A 20176-nucleotide genomic window follows, 5' to 3' on the forward strand; every position below is an offset into this window, starting at 1 on the left:
CTATTTACACTCTCAATCTATTGCATGTTAACTGTCTTAAAGACATTTCTAAATTTTTTTTTTTTTTTTTTGGACAGGCAGAATTAGACTGAGAGAGAGAGACAGAGAGAAAGGTCTTCCTTCTGTTAGTTCACCCCCCTCAAATGGCCACTATGGCCAGCGCTGGGCTGATCCGAAGCCAGGAGCCAGGTGTTTCCTCCTGGTCTCCCATGTGAGTGCAGGGCCCAAGCACTTGGGCCATCCTCCACTGCACTCCCAGGCCACAGCAGAGAGCTGGACTGGAAGAGGAGCAACCGGGACAGAATCCAAGGCCCCAACCAGGACTAGAACCCCATGTGCCTGTGCTGCAGGCGGAGGATTAGCCTAGTGAGCCGCAGTGCCGGCCGACATTTCTAAGATGTTAAAATGTACTGATATCTAATGCTCTCAGCAAGGATCCAGCAAGCAGGGGCCATGTTGACCACAGTGCTGCTGAGCTGCGCCCTGCTGCGGGCACTGCCCTCTGCGCAGGGGGCCCAGGTGGGCCTGCCCCCGCTGGAGGGCATCAGAAGGCCTGACCAGGCCCTGTGCTCCCAGCTCCCAGGCCCGGGCCATCAGGCCCTGCTGAAGACGACGAACGCAGAACCGGCAGAAGATGCTCTGTTGCAGGAGGCCGAGGCACTGGCATTGATGGGATTGAATTGGAATCCCCTGGCTAGACCGCGAGCTTCGCTCCCCGCGCCGCTGCGTGAGGCTGCAGGAGTCCTGTCTGGGCCAGCAGGTTCCGTGCTGCGACCGGTGTGCCACGTGCTACTGCCGCTTCTTCTGCACCTTCTGCTACTAATGTAAACTGGGCTCTACCGCGAACCCCTGCATCCGCACCCAGCTGGCCGGCAAGGACATGGGGCTGGGCTGGGGGTAGGTAAGGCCAATAAAGAACGGGACCAACCACAAAAAAAAATGTACTGATATCTTAGATTCAGTTAAGTGTGGTACCCAGATAAATTATTGACAATTCATAAAACAGCATTCAAATGAGAAAAGCTGTTGAAATGTTTTATTTTGAGATAGCCTACAAAGATCTTCTAACCCTTGTGTATTTTAGGAAGTAGAGCAAGTAAATTTACATTTAAAAAGAGGTGACTCTTTAAGTCCACAAAATTGAGTAACATTTATAATCTGTAATGGGGGCAAACAAAATTATCTATCAAAAAAAAGATGGTTGCAATTTTTTAACTTTTACTTAATAAATATAAATTTCCAAAGTACAGCTTTTGGATTACAGTGGCTCCACCCCCCCATAGCTTCCCTCCCACCTGCAACCATCCCATGTCCCGCTCCCTCTCCAATCCCATTCACATCAAGATTCATTTTCAATTATCTTTATATACAGAAGATCAACTTAGTGTATACTAAGTAAAGATCTCAACAGTTTGCACAAACACAGAAACACAAAGTGTAAAGTACTGTTTGAGAACTAGTTATACCATTAATTCACATTGTACAACACATTAAGGGCAGAGATCCTACATGGGGGGTAAGTGCACAGTGACTCCTGTTGTTGAATTAACAAATTGACCCTCTTGTTTATAGCCTCAGTAATCTCCCTAAGCTCTTGTCATGTTATTAAGCTTAGAACACTTCAAATACCAATTTTAAGCATCAGTTATAAGCACTCAGAAATGTTGCCACTCTTATTATTCCTTAATATAAAAAAGAAGTTTTGGTGTTTTTTTATCAGGAGACATAACACTAAGTCCTTGAATTTATTTAGGAAAAATCCTAATCTCAGACTATACCTGTGCATTGAGAAGTTAATAAGAATAGTATCAAAGACAAAAGCAAATATAAATCACTCAAGATGAACCTTGAAGCTAAGTTTAATCTTTTGATGAGGATTGGGGTAGGCATAAAGCATGTTTTCTAGTGGTATTAGATTTTCATCACTATAACAAACAGAGAAACTACTTAAGAAAAATCAGACTTTATTTTGACTCATAGTTTGGGTGTTCACAGTACTAGATGGAGTGGATCCACTGGTCTGGCATTTGATGAGGGCAGTGAGTAGCAGAAAACATGCTGAGAAAGGATCGAGTGTTGATGCACGGAACAGAGACAGAGAGCAGCTGGGACCCACCCAGCTTGTGAAACTAACCCTCTCATGAGAACTACTTCTGAGGGCATACCTCCAATGACCTAACGGCCTCTCTCACTGGGCCTGTCTCCTAGACATCACAGTTGGATCATGACTCCATCCTTAAGCCATTAACCATTAACATTATACTTTGGGGACCAAGCCTTCAACACATGGTGCTTTGGGGGATACCCAAACAAACATCCAAACTATAGAATTTCTATACCATAAAATCTTTCATTAAGGAAGTAAATTCCTGCTAAAACTTGGAATCACTACTTGGAAAAATTTAGTATGAGAAACTTCTAGAAAGAAAACTGGTTTATAGTCACAGAGTGCTTGATTTCATTCCATTTCTTCCCTCAGGGTGACCTGATCAAATTCACACTTTGACAATTTTACAATCCCTACCTTCAGAACCACAACTAGAGTCCTAATTACCTATACAGTTTAAACAATTATGATGCCTATTTGTATTTTAAAAAATCAAGATAGATATATATATATATATAGATAGATAGATAGATAAAAAACTGGTTAGTTAGGAAATTTGTATTCATATGTTCTCAGATTAAAAGAGAATATATGATATATAGAGATAGACATTTAATCTGATGATTAAAATGCCTGCATCCCACATTGAAAAGCTGGATTGGATTCCTATTCCCAGATCCTAAATCCACTTTCCTGTTAATGCAGATCCCATAAGACAGCAGTCATGCTCAAGTAACTGGGTTCCTGCCACCAATGTGGGAGACCTGAACTGAGTTTCCAGCTGCTGGCTTTGGCCTGGTCCATACTCAACCGTTGCAGGCATTTGTGAGTGAACCAGTGAATGGGGGCTCTCTCTGTTATGTAATTGTCTCTAACTCTCAAATTAAAGATTATATATATATATATATATAATATATAAAAGTAGAAATAAGATGAAGAAGGTCATACAATTTGACAGTTTGCCTTTTCCAACTGATCCATACATCAATTATCTAATGATATTGATTTATTCCTGAAAATCTTACTATATTGTCAAAATCTATTCCATGCAAAAATATGATGCATTTAATTCCAATCCAGTTTTACAGACGGAAAAAAACACATCACTTTCAGTAGTATATATAAAAACAACAATTTCAAAGAAACTGAATATATTTTGTATTTAAATTATGACGCAATGAAAGCTGAATTTTCTCACCAGAAGAGGAAGAGAAGGAAGGGGAGTTCTTGTGGTAACTGTTGGTTGCTAAGGGAGGGTGTGAAGGTGTTACTATCAAAAATGTTACATCTCTACATCATTTTCTTCACTAGGTTTTCAACCCTTGGATTCAAATGCCATCTTTCACTCTAACTATTCTTAGAAATAAAGTTATTGCATGGAGAATCATTTTGAAGGCAAGTAAAGTTTGCAAATGAGAGCACTTCAAAACATGAGTTAGTGGCCCAGCTACACAAGAACCAGATAGGCAATGGTTGTCTCTTGATTCAGCCTTTTGAGCAAAGCAACACTAACTAAACATTACAGTTGGAGTTTGTATTAACATACAGCATATTTCAAGTTCATTTCATAAAATATTATCCGTCCAGAACCTGTTGTGCCAAGTGAATTTTGTCTGGGAAGCATTTTTTATTACACTATTTTATTAAAGATTGTATGTATTAAAGGTGTTTCATTAAAATTTTTTTTTATTTGAAAATCAGAAGAAAGGTGGGAGGGAGAGACAGAGAGAGGTATCTCATCCACTGCTTCACTGCACAAATGTTAGCAACAGCTGCAGCTGGGCCGGGTTGAAACCAGGAGCTGAGAACTCAATCCAAGTCTCCTACATGGGTGGCAGGGTCCAAGCTCTTGAATTACCTCCTGCTTCTTGGGGCAGGCATCATCAGAAAGCTGAAATTGGGAACAACGCTGACACAAGTGAGGCACTCTAATGTGGGGTGCATACTTCCCAACTGGAGTCTTGACCTCTCATCCAAACACCCTTCCTGCATACATGATAGCTTGCCATATGCAATGAAATCATTGCTGCCATCAGGCTAATTAACATATCCATTTTCTCACACAGTTACCATTTTTTGTGATTGTGCTAAGATGACCAGAAATCTATTCTATGACTTAGAAAATTTCCAGTATATAGCTGAGTGTTATTAATGATAATTTTTATGCTTTGCATTAGATTCCTAGATTTCTTTAGCCTGCATAACTGAAGGTTTGTGTGCTTTGTTAAACATCTTCCATGTCTGATACTTTTATATTGAAATGTTCCTTCTTATGGTATATTTATTTTATAATGATTTTGGATAAATTCCTTATTAGTAAAGAAAAGGAGACAGAATTGTCTGAAAAGTGGTATAGCTATTCAAACGCTTTTAGGAATAAAATTTAAGTTAGTCTTTGTTTGAGCTAAGCATATAGGGAATCTTTGCTACAGATATTCTGAAGTACATATCATGGTCTTCTCCCACAACAGTAATCCAGTTTAGACTCAGGTGGGAATTGTATATTGAAGTAGTACAGGCTTAAAATGAGGAGATATTGATATTGATTGGTGGTAGCAAAGGAGAGTGTTTCTGAAGAATTTCAAAGAAAAAATTTAACAAATTAATCAGTTAAGTTAGTCAAATCCTCAAAACAGTAGTTGTAAGACTTTATTAATTTGTTTAAAATTATTTATGTATCCATTTATTTTATTTGACAAGCAAAGACACATACACCGAGAGAGAGAAATGGAGAGAGACAGAGAGAGACAGAAGTCTCTTCTATTGGTTTAATCCTGCAAAGCCTGTGCAGTAGCTAGGTCTAGGTCAGGCTGAAGCTAGGAGCCACAAACCCAATCCATGTCACCCACGTGAGTGTGAGGGACCCAACTACTGGAGACTCGGGGGAGATATTAGCAGAAAGCTGAAATAAGAGGCAGCCATTTAATGTGTGATGCAGGCATCTCAGTTTGCTTCTTCACTGTTACACCAAGCTCCCATCCCATAGGACATTCATTTTTAGAGGTGGAGCTGGATAAATCAAATCTCAGTTTCATTATTTAAATAGTTCTTAAATCTCTGAACTTGCTAAGTGTCTTGAAGTCTAGGACTAAGTATTATTCCATTGTTATGTTCTCTGAAGTAGCTGTATAGCACCTCGCTCGCTCAAGCTATTTGCATTTCCTGTTTGGGAATTCCATCACTGACAGAACCTGATGGATAGCATTGTTCATGTGAACATAATAGACAGGTCCTGACGCTGACCAAGCATTTGGCTTAGTATAAGGTGGTGTCGCTCAGGGTTGGTATGTGGGTGATAAGAAGTACATTTCATTTTACCACATTGTGTTTTATGAAAGTCAGTAGATGTGGGATTAATTAAGTATTTGCAAAACAGTTAGACCTACCTGTAGATATATACATAATGTTTTAAATTTAAATATTTAGAATTACATAGTTATGGAATTAAATGACCCACAAATGTATAACAGTTTTTTTGGTTTAACATGTTAATATATATTAAAATGAATTTAGCACATTAATGGATGATTTCAAATGGTTAATGAGTAGATTTTTAAAAGAAGAACCTACTGAATTGTGTATGAAGATTTCACAACTCAAAGAAGCTCTTCACTCCAGGGCACCCAGAGGCAAAATTGTAAAAGAGGGAAGGTTTGCATTTAGCATTTCTATCTTTATTACCTTTTACTTTTAGGAATAAATCCATTACCTAAGCAACAAGGTAACCCTGATGCACATACCCAGCCTTTTCTTCTTACTCTTTCTGTGTCTTCCATGTGATCCAGTACTTTCCTGTCCCGACAGTCCAGATTTCAAGTAATTGCTCTGTCTTTCTGAGTTCTCACCACTCTTTTCTGTTTGAAGGGGGCTGTCCATGGACAAGTATTGAGTGACTTTCCCTCTCTACCAGCCATTCAAAGAGCTGGTGCAAAAGGTTGTACCACTTCTGTTTGTCCTAGAGGTTCAGAAGTCACCTGCAATACATATACCATCTTAGCTTCACAGACAAGATTTGAATGCAAAAATGAAAAATTTTCGTCTTGTGGTTGTAGCAGAATAGCTTGATGCATTTCTACACAAGTGGAGTGGAGACTACAACCAAAATGCCATAGGAAGTGACACTATTCTAAGTAATTCGCCTGTTGCTATTGTGTCCTATAAAACTGAGATCCCACTGCCCAAGATTTCCTCCAGTTCTCCACCATCCTTGCTTTTATTGTAGTTCTACTGCAGTCAAAGCAGAGCTGTCCCAAGGGATCAGCGTGCCATCCTGTGCTTGCTGAATCACATTTTTAAACACGTTTTGGCTTTTCCATTTTTTTGTGTGGTTTTGTTCATTTATTTTTAGAATTAGTGTGTTTTAGACAAACATAAGGGCATCTGAGGCTATTGTTAAAGAGCTAACACAATTGTCTTAAAATAATTTCAAAAGAGGAAGTAGGGATGGAAGGAGAGAGGATAAAGGTTGCATGGAAGTACTGTTTTGTTGCATCATCTTTGTCACTAGCTCAACTGCTGAGAGTTTTATGCGGGATTGGTTGTGTAGCTGCATGTATCTTTGTCCCTCTCCCCCTGAATTTGCCATTTGTCTCGCCTTGTAAATCAAATCTTACCAATGGAACAAGGATATTGGTGGCTGGTAAGAGACCTACCTAGAAAAAAAAAATAACATGGGAACCAAATTTATGACTTTGGCATAAGATGTCCCTGTGGAAATCTCAAGGTCATGTTAGAATATAATGGAATAAAGGGGCACTGAGCACGAGGTAGGAAAATTGCTTGCAGACTCACTCTAGAACAATTCCTCACAGTCATGTAAGTTCTGACAGTGTGTTAACACTGAAGACAAAAATCAACAAAGAACCCAAATAACCAGTCTGAACTAAATCAACCCCAACTTCCTAAAAACACTCAAAGATGTATTATTGATAATAAAATGAAAAGTGTAGCTTCTTTTTTCCTGCAAATTGTTATTCTCTTTGTCATTAGCTAAAAGTATAGATCATTGTGTCCCCGACTCTCAAGATGTATTAGTGCAGCTGAAGACGCTGACTTGAGGGATTTGCACAATGTCATCTAGAAACTTGATGAATAAGGAAAGAAAGAGCAAATTACAGCTCTGCCTTCAAATGTGTGGCAGAACTCAAAGCAACCATATACCCCAATATACGGAGTATGCCTATATGCATTTTTATGAACTAACGTAGATGTTTAAAAATGAAAGCTATTAGTTTAGTTACATGCAAATTATTCAACTTTAAATTTTATTTATTTTGTATACATTTATTTTATTTGAAAGGCAGAGTCACAGAGAGAGAAGGTACAGAGAAACTGAGAGGTCTGCCATCCACTGGTTCACTCCTCAGATGGCTGCAATGGCCAGTGCTGAGCCAGGCTGAAGCCAGGTGCCTGGAACTCTGTCTGGGTCTCCTGTATGGGTGCAAGAGCCCGAGTACTTGGGCCATGTTCTGCTCCTTTCCCAGGTGCATTAGCAAGCAACTGGATCGTAAGTGGAGCAGCAGGGACTTGAACCAGCATCCATATAGAATGTTGGCTTTTCAGGAAGCAATTTAATCTGCTGTGCTACAATGACAGCCCCTAAATTTTTTATTTTAAAATGACTATAGACTTATATGTACATTTTACATTTTTTTCAAGATTTCTTGGAATTCAGTATTTCAAAACTAAAGTTCATTTATTTCATTTTATTATTATTAGATTATTTGTTTTTATTGACACACAATATTTGTACATATTTATGGGGTACAACGTAATATTTTGATACATGCATTCATTTTAATGATCAAATTAGGATAATTAACATCCATCACTTCATATATTCAAAATTTCTTCATAGTGTGAACTGTCATCATTCTTATTGTTTGAATGAAAGAATATTTTTCTCCCAAATCCTGTCTGATGACATGTTCTTTTTTTAAAAGATTACTTATTTAACCAAAAGTCAGAGTCACAGAAATGGGGAGAGGGAGAAGGAGAGGGAGATATAGATGGAAAGGAAGAGGAAGAGGGCGAGGGTAAGAGAAAGGGAGAGGGAGAGAGAGAGAAGAGATCTTTTATCTGCTGGTTCACTCTCCAAATGCCCTCAGTGGCCAAGATTGGGCCAGGCTGAATCAAGAGCCCAGAACTCCATCCATCTGTGTTTCCCACATGGTAGATAGGGGTCCAAGTACTTGGGCCATCATGTGGTGACTCCCAGGCCCATTAGCAGGAAGCTGGATCAGAAGTGTGGAGTAGTCAGGATTCAAATTTGCACTCCAATATGGGATGTGGGGATACCAAGTGATGGCTAAACCCACTGCATCACAATGCCTACTCCTTAGTAACATAATCTTCTTAGAAAGAATAATAACTATATTTACCTAATAAAATACAATCCCAACACACATATCAATTCCACCATTATTAAGGAATTAAAATTCTACACCTCATAAGTCATGCTTGGAACTAAAGTTATAATAAAATAATAAACATAGACATGCACCCAAAGTACTTATGTCTACTTGGTGAAATGACATTTATTTATACCATTAAAAGCTTGAGTGCCTAATCACACAGAAACTTCTAGCACTCACATTTTTTTCTATTGTCTAAAGCTTATCTGCAGAACAGCACACTACCAGCTGGCAGAAGTTAAGGGTCTAAAATAAGTGATATAGAAAATAAAAGCAAAAAAGAAAGTTAAAATAAATCCACTATACATTTTTAACAAAATGCATCAATAACCACACAATATTTTAAAGTCTAAAGTGGTGAACATCCTTTGTAAGATAATGAAGGCAGAGTTTGGATCCTGGCTCTGGGACAGCATGTATGATTCCTTGGAAGCATCTAACCATAGCCATTGTTTTCCAATGGGATTGATAGTGACATTCAGGGTGGGATAATTCTTCTTTGTTTGTTCTGTCAGGAAATTTGCAGTATGGTTACTGTCCCTCAATTTCAATATCAAAGGTCAGTACCTCCTTTCATTTATCACAACATCAGTTCCCTCCCTAAACCCTCATGTTTGTCAGCAAACTGAGTAGAAGTTTGGGATGAGGAAAAAAGGAGGATGATATTGTGCTGGTTGAGAATCTCTATTTTTTAAACCATTCTTTACCTGTGTTTCCTTCATCAGTAGAGGCTTTTGTTCATAAATCAATTTACTATCCTTTTTTTTTTATTTTCTGTAATTCCCTGCCACTTACAATATAAAGTAAAATCAAAAAGATATTGCTTTGATAGTGTTCGGGACTGCTGCTGACATTTTATATTTCCATTTTTCTCCTACAGATATGACCATTATGCAACAGGTGAGTTTTGGTAGGCATTGGAAAGGAGGTGGTAAACAGCTCGAAGAAGAGCACACAATTGGATAGGACAACAATATATCCTTCTCCGCCACTATCATTTATCAAAGTATTCCTAACTTTCAAAGCCAAATACAAAAGTTAAGTCCAGGGCAGCTGGACAGTTAACATAATGGTTGGATGCCCCACTGCTATGTCGAATTGCCTGGAATCAACGGCTGGCTCCAGTTCCTAACTCCAGCTTCCTGTAAATGCAGACTCTGAGAGGCAACAAGGATGATTCAAGTTGTTGGATGACTGTCACGCATGTAGGAAACCTGAATTCAGCCTGGTCCAGCCTCTGCTATGGTTGGGTATTTGGAGAGTGAACTAATGGATGGGAGCCCTCTCGCTCACTATCTCTTTCCTTTCCTCCATCTCTCAAACAAATAGATAATTTTAAATTAAGAAAAATTCAAATTTGAAATATTTCATTTTCTCCTCTCCCTGCCCTCACATTTCTTAGTGAACATGAACTGTGTGTATGCTGTATAATGAGGAGAAACAGAAATTCACTGCACTTCAGAGCAATTAGTGTCAACAAAACAAGGCTAATTTTACTAAGAATCGATGCTAAATCTTATCACATGTGTTGGAAAAGTAACTGCTCAAGTGCAGAATCTTGTAGTTCTCAGCAGCATATATTAAAGAGACTGTAGAAGATCATCCGGACTTCTATGAGCTATGGTCATTATGGCAAAACTAATCACAGTTTTATATGTGTCATAAACACAGAGGAGTGTCACTGACTTCAAGACAACAAGATCTTCTCTCCATAATCAGAAGACCTTTCAATGACACTTTTTAAATCATTCATAGCACGCAACTTTTGCCCTATGTTTTTTTTCTGTCTCAAGTTCTCCACATACCTAGAAAAGGAGAAAGACGGGGACTGTTAAGAACAAAATTATGAGTAAGCTAAAGTTGATTTGGGTAGCTACCTTTGATACCTGTCTGTTTCTTGGTGGGTTTTTTGATTTTGCATCTATTTCCTTTTGTGAAATCTAATTTAATTGTATTCTGAGACATTCTCATTTATTTTGTGATGGAGCTCCAACTTTTTATATGAAAAGGGGTTTGCATTGAAGATATAAAAGGTGACCTTTACCCACTGATGAAATTGTAAGCAAGATTTATGATCTTGAAAGGATTCATGTCTACATAGATGGCAAACCCAGCGTCTCTAGCCTTCTCCACTGCCTAATTTCCTTCTGCCACCTTGCTTTGCTGCAGTGTTCAGTCATTGTCTTCTTCGCTATGTTTGAATTGACAAACACGTTTTCAAATGAAATCTTTACTAAAGGTGAAGTGAAACGATTTTCTCCTTCAAGGTCTGAATTTAGGAACCTGTCTTTCCTCATAACAGCTGATGACATCTTTGGTGTCTAGGAACAGAAGGGAGAATCCATCTGTTGGCAGGAAGAGGAAAAAAAGGATATACACAAAGTACTGTACATTTGCAATTTATTCCAAACACTACAGACAGGAAGTGTTTGCATCAAAGTGGCAATGCTAAATGTCTATGTGCATACTTTTCATTATTTCATGCAAAAGTTACATTTAGAATGAACTTAAGAAATCACACATTGAGTAGTCACTTTTCTTTACCCCAAACTCAGTTTTTAAAAACGTATAATCTATAATACTAAAGCTAATGAGACATTGAAAAATTAAACTGGCTGCATAGTATACTCTAAAATTATTACCTCCATTTAGTTAGCTTCCACAATCATTTTTGATTCCCTGATGCAAAGAGAAATACACATTAACATTTGTCCTTTATCTTGGAACCTTAACATTTTTCTCTTTATCGTTTTGAGATTTGAAAATCATTAATTTCTTCTTAGGAGAAAACTACGTGTATTGCAGGCCCATGAAACTGAATCAACAGAATATTTTGTTTAGCACAAGTTCATTGTTTCCTAAAAGAAGTGGCTTTTGTGAGCTGTGTATGTGTTGGATTTTTTAATGATGTGTTACAAAATATATCTGGGCTGCTATAAACAATCTTCCCTTTGTTTAACAGAAATAAAAGGAGAGAGAACAAGAGTAAGTAAAAAGCTTGCTGTTGCAATGTGATCACTCTTGAAAACAGTCCATATACTTTTCACAAATCTTAGTCCAGTCAGAAGCAACAAGACCTATGACAGGGTGTGTACAAGTGTATGCAATTAAGTGGATGTCCTCAAAATAATTCTTGAACTCATCTGCTATATTTCATTATGTCTGAAATATTATGATTATTCAAACTTGTTTAATATATTTTAATGTAAAAAACACAAATGCCCTGAAAATAAAAACGAAGAATGGAGGAAAGGTTTGCCTTGTCAGAGTTGATGTACTCAAAAAGGCACTGGAGTGCTGGTTCCTTAATTTACTAGTTACCTTTGGGAAGATTGTCCAATATGCATAAATAACACGTTTCACATATGTTTGGTCAGATTCATGGTAATAGAATGTGCATCTGCCATGTGGCAGGTACTTTGCAATATGAGTTGTTTGAATCTCACCTGAATTTAATCTATTAAAAATAATAGTTGAAGATTTTTCTCTTCTATGTACTCAAAACCAAAGAAAAGTTAGAAAATAGAGATGCACACATATAGATACATATATAACTTTTTAAAAGACACCAAATCTGGCTGGTACCATGGCTCACTTGGCTAATCCTCTGCCTGCGGTGCCGGCACCCTGGGTTCTAATCCTGGTTGGGGCGCTGGATTCTGTCCTGGTTGTTACTCTTCCAGTCCAGCTGGAGGATGGCCCAAGTGCTTGGGCCCTGCACCCACGTGGGAGACCAGGAGGAAGCACCTGGCTCCTGGCTTTGCATCAGCTCAGTGCGCCGGCCGTAGTGGCCATTTGGGGGGTGAACCAACAGAAGGAAGACCTTTCTCTCTGTCTCTCTCTCTCACTGTCTAACTGTGCCTATCAAAGAAAAACAAAAAGACACCAAATCAAAGAATTTAACTTAATTTTTTTAAAAAAAATTTAATTGGGAAGCAAGGAGAGAAATACACACAGAGAAAAAGGCTGGGACTGGGCCTGGGCCTGCTAGAAGATAATCCATGTCTCCTACACAGAAGGCAGCAATCCAGTTACTTGAACCAACAGTGCTTGCTGCCTTCCAGGATTTGCATTGGCTGGAAGCGAGAGTTAGGAGCACAGCTCAAAACTGAACCCATGTAACCTGATATGGGACATGGGCATCTTAGCTGCTGGACTATACACCTGCACCAAGAGCTCAACTTTAATTCAAGGAAGAAAGACATTCAAAACATGAATCAATGCATTGGGACATGACAATATATATCTACTTTCCTAATATGCTCTAGCACTGGGTGTGCTGGGTTTCTCCTGCTTAAAGCTCTTCCTTGAGTAAAGTTCATTAGTAGACTGAGGCTAGAGCTTTCCTGTTTCTCTCCTCACCATCCAACTTATTATAACAATGAAGGCAGAGTCATGGGAGTTTAGTTAACAGAGAAAAGCACATGGCACGATTTGCTTAGATTTGAACTTCAATTACACTGGGGGTGAGCACAGCTTCTAACTGATAAAGAAGAACCCAAATGAAATTTTATTATGAGCAGTTCTTCATTCACCAGTGTTAGTGTACATATGAGAAAAGAGCACAGGTTGGTTTTCTTTGCATTCCCTGAAATTTCTGTTGGATCCATACTCTCTAAGCATCATTTTTATGCAGGGTCAAACTTATACTTAAAAAACAAAGTCACTAACTCTGTGTCTCTCTCTTTTGTTAATGAGATGACTTGAAGATCAAAATATCAGGACATGAACGAGAAATTCCGAGATCCCATCTCTTCTGTTACAAAGCCAGGCAGTAAGCAGAGAGAACTAATAGGGATGAGATTTACTCAAGTGCTTTCTAGGGGATTCTCCTCCTCGTCCCTCTGTGAGTGAACCATGACCATTTCTGAGGAACGTCATCCATGAAATCCTTTCCCGACATCAGGTGAGTCTGTTGAAGTAAATGAAGGGAGGCTGAAGTTGCGGTGGAAGTGCATAGTGCACACAGAAGACATTTGGGGAATCAAATCTCACTACCTTACCGCACCTGATACATCTAAGGGTCTTCTTAAGGCTATACCCTTAGCCAGGAAGTTACACAGTGGTTTTAAAAGCACCCACCCTGGAGATCCTCCTAGGGACACAAATTCTGGGGAGGAAGTAGTAGGGACCGTACACACGCTCTACCATCCTTTTGCATCCTCCTGCCTGCTTCTACCACTCACAAAAATGGCAGAGGTTCTCAGACAGCTGAGCAACTATGTCCATAAGGCCACTTGTTTCCATTGGCTTTCAGGATCCCAAGGACCTAGTATGTGCTCGGCTCTGACTCATTCTATGCAACAAACAGAGATCTAGACCGACAGTGAATCTTTGGCTTCCAGCAATTGCTTTCAGAGAAGTACTTCTCAAATTTTATCATGTTAGGAATTACCTGAGGATGTTGTTAAAAAACATTTTTATGCATTAAGTCTGGGGTAAAGTCTGAGGCTCTGCAACCCTAATAAACTCCTAGTTGAAGCAGATGCGCCAACCTCAGATCACAGTTTATGACTGTTGGAAGAAGTCAACTCCACATCTGAAGCTAAACTAAGTAGCTCTTAGGATTTTTTCACCAGAGATTATCAGTTTCATTCCAGAAAGTGTGTCTACATAACACCAAATTTAGTTCCAGGATTTGCTGTGCTTAGAAGCAGAGAGGGCAAATGTTCCCTGAGTCTTCACTGTTCAGAGTAAATTCTCATGTTACCCAAGGGTGCTTTGACTAATGTAGTATTGTGTCCCCTGAGTACTCCTGTAGTGTCCAAAGCAAGAGAATTTGTTCATTCTGCCACTTAGATAGGTAAGTTTCATGGTGATACCAGGACAGGTGACTCCAGGAACAACTTTGATCCCCCCCACACTCTTTGCTGAGAAATGTTTTTATATCATGACTGTTTACTTATAAGCCACAGAATACAGTATCCATAATCAAAGTTGGCAGACCTAGAACTCTGATATCTTCTTTCAAAACAATTGTTGATGCACACTCAATGGAGAATAGGAGAGCCGTCCTCCTTTGATATTATCCCTCCTTTAGTAATTGTCATCTACTATTTCCAGGTCTTTCTTCCATGTGTATTGTAGTCCTTGGATCTAAGCTTGTGGTTTTGTTTGCCATATGTATTGATAATACCCATCATATATGTCTTCACTCGTCCCACCTATTAACCTCTGTCTTTGGCTCTTATTACCATTTTCCACAGCAATTTTCCAAATAAAGAGCCATTGCTCCCTTTGAGGCCCATATGTTTAAGTTTTGGATGACATTAACAAAAATCTTGGGGCTGGCGCAGTGGCTCACATGGCTAATCCTCCACCAGTGGCTCCGACATCCCATATGGGCACTGGGTTCTAGTCCCGGTTGGTCCTCTTCCAGTCCAGCTCTCTGCTGTGGCCCAGGAAGGCAGTGGAGGATGGCCCAAGTACTTGGGCCCCTGCACCCGCATGGGAGACCAGGAAGAAGCACCTGGCTCCTGGCTTCGGATCAGCGCAGCATGCTGGCCGTAGCGGCCATTTGGGGAGTGAGCCAACAGAAGGAAGACCTTTCTCTCTGTCTCTCTCTCTCACTGTCTGTAACTCTACCTGTCTAATAAATTTAAAAAAAATCTTGAGCTCCTATTTCACAGAGAATATCATATTTGTCAATTTGGTACACACCATCCTCCTCCTCCTCCTCAATATCATCATCATATTACATCTGTTCTTCCAGTCCTTATGTATTGAGACTTTTCTCTTCCATTCAGAGATGAAGAGGTTTACTTGAACTTCAGCACCCACCTCTGTGACTCATCACTTATTTGTTTCTCATATAAAATAACAGCTTCTCTCTCCTCTGAATTATTTCTTTTAGTATATAAACATATTAAAGATTTATTTACTTGAAAGGCAGAGTTATGGGGAGGGGGAAGAAAGAGAGAGCGGGAGGGAGGGAAGGAGAGGGGGAGGGGAGAGATTTTCTATCTGCTGGTTCATCACCCAGATGGCCACAATGGCTGGGGAAGGGCATCTTCTTTTTTTCTCACCTGGCTAAGCCCGCCTGGTGATCTTCCCACTCCTATATATGGACATTGCTATTCATATCTCAATCTCAGCCATGTTCCAGACTTGTATATGCAATTGCCTCTTCCCTAAAACAACAACTTGTTGATTCCTCAGGAAATTGAGATTCATCAGAAATCATAAACTGAATTCATTATCTTTTTTTTTCCTTAATGGGTCTTGAAGTTAAACTTTGTCCTGTTGGGAGATGACCCCGTCCCTAACCAGTTATTCAAGCTAGACTAATGATCATGCATTCTGCTGTTTTATTTCTCTCCATCACACCTATTGGTCATGCCCAGTTCTTTTCTTAAGAACCTCCCACATCTAGTACGATACAAATCCTAGTGGGTCAGTCGCTAGCTTAAAGATTCATCACAGTTCTCTGCTGTCATTAGGAGTGGACCTGGCAGTACAGGAGGCTCTTCCTGGTTTCACCTCCGGCAGTTTCAGCTTATTTCTCATTACGCCCCTTCCCTCCTTGCCCACATCCACTCCCTAAGGTCTAGCCATACTCAGCTCCTCTAAATTTGTGGTGTAGTGTGTTCTCTCATTATAACTTTTGTATTTTGCAAATTATTTTTCATCTGACTAATTTGTCTCTACTTTTCATGACTTACCTAAGATTGTTCTTCCAATCTTACGTCTCTTTTACATATTGCCTATGGCCTTCTAGTACCTTGAACTTCACTAGACCAAAGTACTTGTCATTTTATTTTGTAATTGTCCACTTTACTTAATAGTAAATTGTTATTCAGTTAGATAAACACATGACTTGTTTTAGATAAATATTTGTTTAATAAATAACTGCTTAAAAATTACCTCTTTCATGAAGTGAACTAGTCACTAAATTCAAATTTTAGAAAACAAATAATTAATCACATCACATAAGAATATTTGCTTAGAATTTTATTAAGCAAGACACAGAATTTCTTTGAAATTGAATAAAAATATGAATATACTCAACATTTCTTATTCAAATATATTTTCTATAGAAACAATGTGGAAACTGTCCATAGATAAAATATTAATGATCTTGCAGATTACTCTTTTTGTCTTCTTTCTCTCCTCAAAACTATTAACCCGTCCTTTAGCTATCCTGGAGCCTTTTAGTCCCTTAAGAATGCTATAACCCCTCATTAAATTCTACTCACAAGAATGAATCTAATGATATAAGCATTCCAAGTTGTAAATGACAAATAAATTTAAAATGTTTGCCATTCTCAGGGAGGTTTACCATCAATAAATGGTTCTTTAGATATCTTCACTGCATGTGAGTGTACTTAGGGAGCTATTATTGAGAGACTTATCAGTGAACTCAGTAATACCCTAGGCAGAAGTATACCCATTCCACATACTTCTTATGTAGAGTTGATCTTGAGTTCACTTCCATATGTAGCAGCAAGTGAAATTCAATGTGGAAGTGGCACCTTACTGGCCTGGAAGATTTTATTTGGATCTCAGTTCTCCAAGTCTCAGACCTGGAGGAGAATCCAGTTCAGTGGAATCTATATACTGTAAGTGATCTATGAGAGTTTAGAGAAAGATTTTCTTCAGTACCCAATTTCTTCATATTTTCTTTCTTTCAATACACACACACATACACACACACTTGCAAATTTTGCTGGGCAGATGGTTCTATTTCTGATAGACAGAAATAAGATCTACAATAACAAAGTATATTTTCTTAAAATATAAAAGATAATTTCAAGGAGAGTACTAATTTTTTGTTTTTAAGTTTCTTCTCCCTTCATCTCTCTCTCCCAATTTTGACAGCCTATCATGCCTGGAAAAAAGAAATCCTACTTCTTAATCAGTTTCCAAAGCTAATTCCAGAATATGTGTTCAATGGACTCTGAGGTCCTCTCCTGCCACATTCCATGTATTCCAAGAGGAGGAAATGAAGTAAGGAAACACTCATATGGGAATATTTTGGTGATAGCTTTATTGCTCATTTGGAAAGGGTGAGTCATTTTTCTCTTCATTGGCTTATCAAAAGCAGGCTATCCACTCCTGTTTGGTCACCTGGAGGTATAAGGCATAATTTATTTCATATTGATACACAGAGCACAGTCCTTTCTAGCTAATTTGCAGGCAAATTTCAACTTCAGGAATTAGCAACCATTAAAGGAGGCCGTGCACAACAAGCACTTGCTCTTTGCTGACTGATACAGATTGCTATCTTATTTTTGGAAAATAGCCTAAAGCTAATAGGGCTCTGAGTTTTTGACAGACTTCATGTATTTCTATTTCAGAAGAAAATTTAGATTTAAAAATCAAGTAGCCTGAGGCTTTGGAATCATACTTAAATTTTTAATAAGTTGTCAAAAATACTTTTCACTATTCCATTGTAACTGGTGTAACCTATTTGCAAATTAATATGTAAATTGCTCAATTCTGTTAACAATTTGTTGTGCAAAAATAAAGGACCAGATAGCAAGTCTATTCTGTTTGTGCTAGACAGAGATGTCATATTCTGAATATATTTTTGCCTAGAACTAAACTGAGATAGGCCTTTCTTTGCCTGTTTTCTATTTGACCATGCAAATGAAGTTCTTAGGATAGATCTTGCAATAAAGATTATTATTACCTATAATTCACTGAGAAAATTACCTAGAACCCAGATAGGGAAAGAGAGACAATGAGGAAAAGAGAGACAGGGACAAGGGGAAAGAGAGAGGAAGAAAGAGAAAGAGAGGAGCTGATACTGTGGCACAGCAGGTTAAAGCCCCAGCCTGCAGTGCTGGCATCCCATAAGGGCATCTTTTTGAGCCTCAGCTGTTCCATTGCTGATCCAGCTCCCTGCTAAAGCACCTGGGAAAGCGATGGAAGATGGCCCAAGTGATTGGGACCTGCACCCATGTGGGAGACCTGGAAGAAGCTCCTGGCTCCTGGCTTTGGATCGGCTCAGCTCTGGTTATTGTGGCCATTTGGGAAGTTGAACCAGTAGATGGAAGATCTCTCTCTCTCTCTCTCTCTCTCTCTCTTTTCCTCTCTCCCTCTCTCTCTCTCCTCTCTTTCTCTCTCTACCTCTCTCTGTAACTGTTTTTCAAATAAATAAAATAAATCTCTAAAAATAAAAAAAAGAGAAAACGGCTACCAAATCCTTTGGTTGAGGTTGAGGTGATGATAGCCATTAGTGACTTAGATCTACAAGTGTTGTCATGGAATCTTGGTAGATTCATTGTATTACAGTGAAACAGGTGAGACAGTTTAATCAGAGAGGGCTTGTTTGAAAGTCTGAATTTTCTCTTTTAAGCTTTGAAATTTTATCTAAGAATTTTGTTCTCTTTGAGAGTCAGCTTCCCCAGGTAAAATTTCCAACAGCAACTGAGTGATAAGAATAATGATAACAAAATAGTCTATGCCTGATTGCATTGCTATGGGGATTTGACTACAAACACACACACACACACACACACACACCCCACACCAGACACAACTTCTACAATTGATTCTTCAAGGAATAATCATTTTTTATCCTATTTACTCATGATTAGGACCCAGGGACAGCAGAGTAGCTCCAGGAAATTCTAGAACTTGTTCAGGTTATGAAGGCTGAGCAACACATGGGGCAATATCCAGGGGATGGTATTTGACAAATGTATTCTAGAACTAGACAGTGTAAAGCTTGACAGAAAATAAGAAGGCGGCGGCCAGCTCTGCCGCTCACTAGGCTAATCCTCCGCCTTGCGGTGCAGGTACTCCGGGTTCTAGTCCTGGTTGGGGCGCCACTTCTGTCCCGGTTGCTCCTCTTCCAGTCCAGCTCTATGCTGTGGCCCGGGAAGGCAGTGGAGGATGGCCCAAGTGCTTGGGCCCTGCACCCGCATGGGAGACCAGGAGGAAGCACCTGGCTCCTGGCTTCAGATTGGTGCAGCACATCGTCCGTAGCGACCATTTGGGGGAGTGAACCAATGGAAGGAAGACCTTTTCTCTCTGTCTCTCACTCTCTCACTGTCTAACTCTGCCTGTCAAAAAAAAAAAAAAAAAAAAAAAAAAAAAAGAAGGCATGAAAGTCAACGGCTTTCTGATGGACTGGAATACATTTCTGGAATGTATGTTCCAAAGTATTTCAAACTTCATATACAGTTTTGAAACAATCTTGTACAACTGTACCATCAGAACACCAAATGAAACTCATGAAACATGTGAGTATCTGAGAAGTCCACAGACATCAGACCAATTATAGTTCATCTAAGATATTCTGGAGAGACAGAAGGCTTTCAGCTGTATGTAAGGGGCAGTTGAATTTAAAGAGGTGAAATACAGAAGAATCATAGTCTGAGAGTCATGGATAATCTTAGTCCTAAACACTTGAACATTTCAGAGTGATTTTCACCATAAGCCAAGTTGTTTAGATTATAACGTTCTAGAGTGCTTCATGAGATGATAATGAAAAGATTATTTGTAAGTGGTTTTTGAACAAACCTCAGTGCCAAGGAAGCTATGTATCTGCAGAGTACTTTCCTCAGGAATATTATAAAGAGAATGGTTCCTTCAGAAGTCCAGCGATGTTACATAGATGGGAAGGGAGGGCGGAGAAACCCAGAGAGAGACACAGGCTGAAGAGGTAATGTGCATGACAAAGAGTATGTATGATTTCCTTTACAATAAC

The 20176-nt window shown here is 39.1% G+C and overlaps 1 pseudogene; it reads left to right on the plus strand.

The window, feature by feature from the left end:
* Positions 1 to 425: 425 nt before the first annotated feature.
* Positions 426 to 20176, plus strand: part of LOC100352591 (agouti-related protein pseudogene) — a 70987-nt pseudogene continuing 51236 nt past the window's right edge.

Source organism: Oryctolagus cuniculus, chromosome 5 (assembly GCF_051225735.1).
Source record: "Oryctolagus cuniculus isolate XC-2025 breed Fujian yellow rabbit chromosome 5, ASM5122573v1, whole genome shotgun sequence".
Taxonomy (NCBI): domain Eukaryota; kingdom Metazoa; phylum Chordata; class Mammalia; order Lagomorpha; family Leporidae; genus Oryctolagus; species Oryctolagus cuniculus.